Raw genomic sequence first — 7374 nt, 5'->3', positions numbered from 1 at the left:
ACAATATTATATTACCTCCCAAATATTTCTGAGAGTTATTCCAAAATGTTAAGGATACATAAGGATGACCTATAAAGTTGAAACTAAAAGGAAGTAAAAACTGACTACCGTAACCACACGTGTTCTATTATAGGAGCTGGCAAACTACGGCCTATGATCCAAATCACACCTGTCATTTGCTTCTGTAAGAACAGTGAGCTAAAAAATGCTTAATTTTTCATTTTAATTTTTTATGTTTAGGTGGTTGCAAATAAATGAAGAATAATGTTTCATGACACATTATATGAAATTATGTGTAAGTGTCCATAAATAGAGTTTTATTGGAACACAACCGGATCCATTTGTTTGCACACTACCTATGCATGCTTTCATGGTACAACAGCAGAATGGAGTTGAAACAGACAGAATGGCCCTCAAAAACCTGAATTAAAATTTTACTGTCTGAAAAAAAAAAAATTTTACTGTCTGGTCCTTTACAGAAAAAGTTTGCTGACTCCTGTTCTGTAAGAAAGGGCATATTTTCAAAAGAAAAAAGGAGTAGAGACTTAAGGGGTAGGTGTCACAGATGACATTATTATTATTGATGCAGGGCTTGGGAAAATGAAGCATTATGTGTGGTTAATACAAGCCTTCTGTGAATGTTAGCATGAAGAGCCAACACACAAGCAGGCACAGGTTCAGTTATAGAGAATAACAACCATTCAAGACAGCAAAAATAAAAGGGCAGAGAAACATCATTGTATTTTCAGGATATGAGAATGCCACAACTCAAGGACTTGTATTGCAAGAAATACAGCTAGTACTTCCATAAAATGGACAGTCCTCAAGCCTTCATCTTTGCCCTCCTTCTTATCACATGGTATCTTGCCTCTAATTTTCTTCTGCCTCTTTTTTTTTCCTTCATAGAACAGCTCTCTCCTCACTCACCTACCTTCACAAAGCTGCCTCCAAATGGTAGTCTGCATAACTCAAAGATCTACACAACCTTCCAGTTTGGTTCCACATTGTTAATGGGTAAGTAGGTCCCAGAAGATGACATATATAGTATACTACCTTTTCTTATAAGGTTAAAGAAACTAAAATGAAATGATATATTTCAGTATTTGTAAGTCCACTGAGTAATGAACTATAAAAAGAAGGCAAAGGAATAAGAGGCATAAGATTCAGGGTCACATTGACTTCTGGGGCAAGGCAAAGGGATGGGTTGGGGGAGAAGTAAATTACTGACAATGTTCTAATTTTGGAGTTGGCTGTATTGTGGAAGCTTATTATCTTAATAATTTAAATAAATACATGCAATATAATATAATAAAAAGACACATGCATGAAGCAATAATAAGTCATGAGCTCAGAATTATAATTAATCTAGTTTTGTACATATGTGGTTCACAAAAAAAAAAAAGAGAGAGAGAGAGAGAGACAGAAAGAAAGAAAGGAAGAAAGAAGAAAAGCCTAGAGACCTAGCTAATACTCCCAACTATGGCTGGGGAAGAATGAGTCCACAAAGTAAGCTTAGTGAGTGGAAAGAGGAGTAAATGCTCTTTTTGCTTGTACCTAGGACTTCAAGCTGTTTCAGAGTTGTCTTTGCTCTAGCTTACACACATGTAAGAGGGTCAAGTTTTGACTGGCCGTTCAAAACATGGTAACATCTTGTCAAAGTGTAAGGGCAAGGGGAAGATGAAAACTAAAATGTCAGGGCTGTATTTATATAAACCAAGTGGAAGTGATCTGAAGGTCTAAAGAGAAGGTTTTATCATCAACTTAATTGTGGATTTTGATGTTAACGCTGGTGTTCAGAGTTTCCTCTTTCTCAACTAAAGGTTATTCTGTCAATGAATAAAGGGTAGAGAGTGACCTGTCAGAGAGAAGGCTCCGGGGTGGTACCAAAGGATCTAATTAGATAGAGCCAGAGGCTCCAAGAAACAGATGAAGGAAAAAATTGAGAGCTCCTCAAAGAAGACACTACTCTCAATTTTATAAAGTAAATTTACATATAAAAAGATCCTACAATACAACTGTGGTAGAAACATTGGAACGTATTAAATAGCGTAGCTTTCTCCAATATTTGTCTTATGTGCCTGAGAGGAAGAAGAAAGCCTCAGACAGGCCTGAAATTGCTGGGCATCGGTGGTTGAAAAGCCCTCGACCAAGACAAGTTTCAGTACCAACTGGAATCCTCATGGCTCTGGAAGCCCCTGTCTTCTCTCATCCACTAGCACCCTCCACACCAGACACTGTGATATTGGTTTGCTAGCTGAACTGGAAAATGGCATGTGAGGTTTAAGTGTAATAACCGTAGAAAGAGATGGGAAACAGATCTCTTAGGGACGGATAAGGCAGCATGAATTCTCAAAGCCACTCTCTAAAATTGGGTAAACGAATGAAAATTCTTTTTATGTATGTATGTATGTATGTATGTACGTATCTTGCTCTGTTGATAGTGTCCACCTTTCCTTGGGCTGCAAAGCTTGCTGAAGAACCATTCTGCCTGGCTGGTGTCAAATGTACAGACATCCCGGAAGGTGAGAGAAATGCCTAGGACATATATCTGCTGATACATTCATAAGGATAGCTATCTATAAAAACTGATTTAACAAATTGGAGAAAACTCAGATCAATTTAAAAGCTGTCCTGGAACATTTGTATGAAGGAGCCAACCAGGGTATTCTATTCAATGGAGCAGATGGACTCTTGGAATGTGGCAAGTAGCATCTGGTGACAAGTGTCTACTTTCTCTGACTTCTAGTCATTTCCATTTTAAATTGGGGCAGAGGAAGAGTAAAAAGATGCAAAAGAGTGCCTGATTCCAGAGAATGATGTTGATTTTTTCCTCCATTCAACAGATGTTTGCCTCAATGATGCCACAACATGGTCAGCAATCGTGTGAAATTAGCAAGGCTGATTTCTAGAGCAGCTATTATGGGCACTGAAGTGGTTTTCAAATAGGTAGAAGCATTTAGTCACTGTGTAAGGAAATGTTTAAGTAGCTCAACAAATATGTCACATTATCTTGTTTAGACGTCCATGAAGGAAAAGCACACAACTCATTTATAGCCATTGCTAAAACTATATTATATATCTGTCAAGACTGGAGTTGTCTAAAAGATCTGAGTGGGGGAACCAAGCTCATTCATATCCATGTTGGAGTTAAGGAATAAAATCAACTGTCAAAGAAGATATCCCATGGGCCATTTGCAGTGATTGTGACAGTTTGTCCCTTGTGGCCAGCTGGAGAGAGGCCATACTTCATTTCTGCCAACCCCCTGCATCTTTCAAGTAGAAATCCTGGCACTGGGCAAATGCCTGTGTGAGTCTGACCTACTCTGGAGACAGAGAAGTCTGCCTGTAGGGGTCATGGTCCCTGAAAATAGATTCAGAAGATGACCTCAACTGACAACCAACCTTGTAGTCAGGATGCACCCTTTCAACAAACCACTGTGTTTTTCAAAAAGAGCTACAATCATGTAGTTTGGTTTATTCAGATTGCTTTATAAGAGTTGTTTGGGCAAGCAGAGGCATTTGACAGGAATCAGCTCTCAAGGTTGGCAAGGAATAAGGCTTATGGAGTTTAGTAACGGTGGGAGTTTAGGAGGCTCCAAACAGACAAAGTCAGTTTCTGGGAGGTGAATCAGTCAAAAACGGAGACCTTTCTTGAGTCAATTGATCCTCTGTTTCTTTTTTCTTTTCTTTTCTTTTTTTTTTTTCATATATAAAGTCTACTTTTATTCAGTGAATATCGAGGGCACTTGATGGATATTTGTACAATGACTGATAGAATTTTCCTCAGCATGGTGATTGCTTTATAATACCTATAACAGTGATTTGTTCAATGTTGGATGGCTGGCCCTGGCTGACCCTTGGCTTACCTGTGAGATTAGGGCCTAAAGAACATTAGAAACTGCCAGGTAAATCCTACTTCTCAGTGAGGATGGGGGTGGGGAAATGTCAGGGTTACCTCCCAGGTTGCACTTTGTGTACTAGGGATGAGTAATTCCTACAGGAGGACAAGGAAAAGTTACAAGCAAACAGGTTTATGTGTGTTTTTCTCTGGGGGAATGGCATTGGAGAATGAGACAGGCATCTCACTTTTACTTTGTGGACTTTTGTCTTGATTTTTTTTTTTTTCTTTTTTTTTTGGCCAAGGGCATTCATGTGTTAAAAAGTGAACTGGCATCCAAAGTCTATGAAAGATCTCTGTTCTGGCTGAGATATTTTTTGTAGGATCAGAGGCTGATTTTTGTTGTTGGTGTTGTTACTTGTTTTCAGTCTCTTTTTTTCCTAATGACCTTGAAAATACATATGACACCAAATGTTCTTAAGGGAAACAGAAAAATTTAGTCTAAAAATCTGAATGTCAAATAATATTTAATATTTGAGCAACAAAACTGTAATGTTTTAACTGCTTTGGAAAGTCGTTTCTTAATCTGTATGTGGTTTAAGGTACATTAATACAGGGGTGCCTGGGTGGCTCAGTGGGTTAAAGTCTCTGTCTTCGGCTCAGGTCATGATCTTAGGGTCCTGGGATTGAGCCCCACATTGGGCTTCCTGCTTGTCGGGGAGCCTGCTCCGCCCCCCGACTGCCTCTCTGTCTACTTGTGATCTCTCGCTGTCAAGTAAATAAATAAAATCTTAAAAAAAGATATATTATTACATTGCTATAGCACTCATTTGAAAATAAATCAGTTAAACCAATTAATTGGGCTTATGAAATATGGGACAATTGCTGGTTTTTTTTTTTTGAGCTTTCCTACTCTTGTGTGTTAACTCCAATTCAACAGTCTTCTACTCAGTTCCTTGTATGTGCAAAATACTGCATTAGATATTTTAAGATTAATCCAATATAAATGCTGGCCTATAGAAGTTTACTTCTAATTGGTGGAAAATACAAGATGAAATAAGTCTTACTTGGAGGGGAAAAACAAAGATCTGTGGGGTACAAAGGAGTGAGTCATAGTCCTGAGGAATAGCCAAATGAAGATAAAGTTGTTTTTATTTTTTTTCTGGAATGCATCTTATTCCCACAATGATAACATACCTCATCTCTTATAAAAAAAATGATTAAGACTAAAGTTTATAGTGGGCTGGTTTTCCAAATATCTGGATTTTGGTTTCAGCTCTTTTATGGGTCAGTTGCATTGGATAGATGCTTGGCAAATCATTCAAGGTTCCTATTTGGTCTCCTCTTTTACCTCACTCCACCCTCAGCAGGCAGCCATGATATGGGTGAGTATGTTTAAGGATCATTACTAGGTCACTGAGCTGTGCTGGAGTTAGTCATGATGAAGGGAAGGATTAATATGCAGAGTTTTTGGGTTCAGTGCTCCTCGTTGGAACCTTCCATAGTTCATCTCTATGGCGATTTCTTTCTTCCTTACTGGTGGGTAGAAAAGGCTTCAGGGTTTCTTTTAGCTTAGAAGGAAGGGCTCAGAAAACGATTAACAATCATAGCCCTTCCTAAGGAAAGGAGGCATAAAGAATAACAGTCCTATAAGTTTAGGTCTTTAAGATCTAAAAGACCTCTAAAAGAGACCTCTTTTTCCCTCCATCTTTAACCCTGGAATTTTATTCAGCATTAAGATACTAAGTGTAGATCAGGGGATTAAGAATTGGGTGTGGACTGGGCGCCTGGGTGGCTCAGTGGGTTAAGCCGCTGCCTTCGGCTCAGGTCATGATCTCAGGGTCCTGGGATCGAGTCCCGCATCGGGCTCTCTGCTCAGCAGGGAGCCTGCTTCCTCCTCTCTCTCTGCCTGCCTCTCTGCCTACTTGTGATCTGTCTCTGTCAAATAAATAAATAAAATCTTAAAAAAAAAAAAAAAAAGAATTGGGTGTGGACTGAGGAGAAAGACTGGAAAAGCCCAAGAGCTGGCTTTTGATTTTACTTTTAGGCTCATTCATGTTGGGCCAAAGGTTTCTTTATAGCTCTAGTCTAACCTATTAAGAAAGTCTAATATTCAGGAAAATATCTCATTTGTATAAATAAAATAATTTTGCCTGGTTGATTATTTTTTTATTTTGCTTGGGAATTTGGGGGCAGAGAAAGTTGGATGATTGAGGATTTCTGTTTTTAGGATGTCATGACTGGCCATGTTTGTTTGTTTTTTTCCAAAAGAAATGAGATTTGTTTAGCTCAACTTATTTCTTGTGTCTTTTTCTTTTGCTTTTTTTCTTTTATGTTGTTTTTATAAATATATTTACTCTGTTATAAGCAGAGGCTCAAGGAAAATGCATGTATCCTCCTTGTTTTCAACTCAAAGTATAGGGCTAGCTGCAGGCAGCTCAGGAGATTAGTGGATGTTTGTATATTATTCATAAGACACTTCATTAGCTAATGGATTAATTAAATGAAAAATTATTGAGTTTCTTCCATGTAATGCTATCTTCTACATTACACTTTAACCTGGGGTTTCTAATTTGAGATCCTTGAATGGTTGTAGGGTTCAAAGATGCTTTTCAGAAGGTATAATCCCCTGAATTTATATATAAGTTTTGTGTGTCTGTTTATCTAAAAATATGAATCCATAGCTTTGATAGGATTTCCAAGGGGATCTTTAACCTCAAAAATGTAAAAACAGTTACTTTGAAATCTAAATTCTCTAAGATCATGGGCCTTATACTTTATTTTCTTGGTGTCTTCTAGTATAAAAAATCAGTGGACAGTAAAAAATCCATCAATGTGGATTAACTGACTCAATTCAATAGGTCTTAACTAAATGGCCATTTGGATTCAGGTAAAATGTTTATATGCTAGATAGATAAAGTTGAAGGGGAGGGAGTGGGAAAGGAGGAGAGTTTCAGAGCTATCTGGGGAGCTCATTCTCATCTACCACCTACTGAATCTGAATTTCAGGAGCAGGGATAGGCACAGATGGATGAACTACAAACAAGGCTTTCCAGGGGATCTTGTGGGATCTCATCCTCTATCCAGGTGGAAAATCACTGGGCTGGTGGGAAAGGTAAAGAGATAAACATTAAACAAATGGGCTTCAAGACAGGATGAGCTGCCTTCTAAAAAGATGTCATGAACATGAACTAGGAAACAGAGAGACCTATGTAAATTTCAGAATATCTATAGCTTTGAACTGGACCTTGAAGTGTGAGAAAATTTCAATAAGAACAGAATAATAAGGCTTGAAAATTCTGAGTATGGAAGTTTTGATGATGGAGAAGGAAGGAAAAGAGAATTTTTGGATATTCTCCTGTGACAGAGTATTCAGAAAGGGTAAAAATTAGTATAGGAATCAGATACAAATATGTTTACTGCAGAGCTGTACACAAAGGACTAAGTCAATTGATCTGTGTTGGCTGAAAATACCTTCATAACTGATGTAGCTCTACCATAAATTCATCCTAATTTTGTTCATATCAACTCTGCTA

Source organism: Neovison vison, chromosome 8, assembly GCF_020171115.1.
Source record: "Neovison vison isolate M4711 chromosome 8, ASM_NN_V1, whole genome shotgun sequence".
Taxonomy (NCBI): Eukaryota; Metazoa; Chordata; class Mammalia; order Carnivora; family Mustelidae; genus Neogale; species Neogale vison.
Note: the sequence above shows the minus strand (reverse complement) of the source record.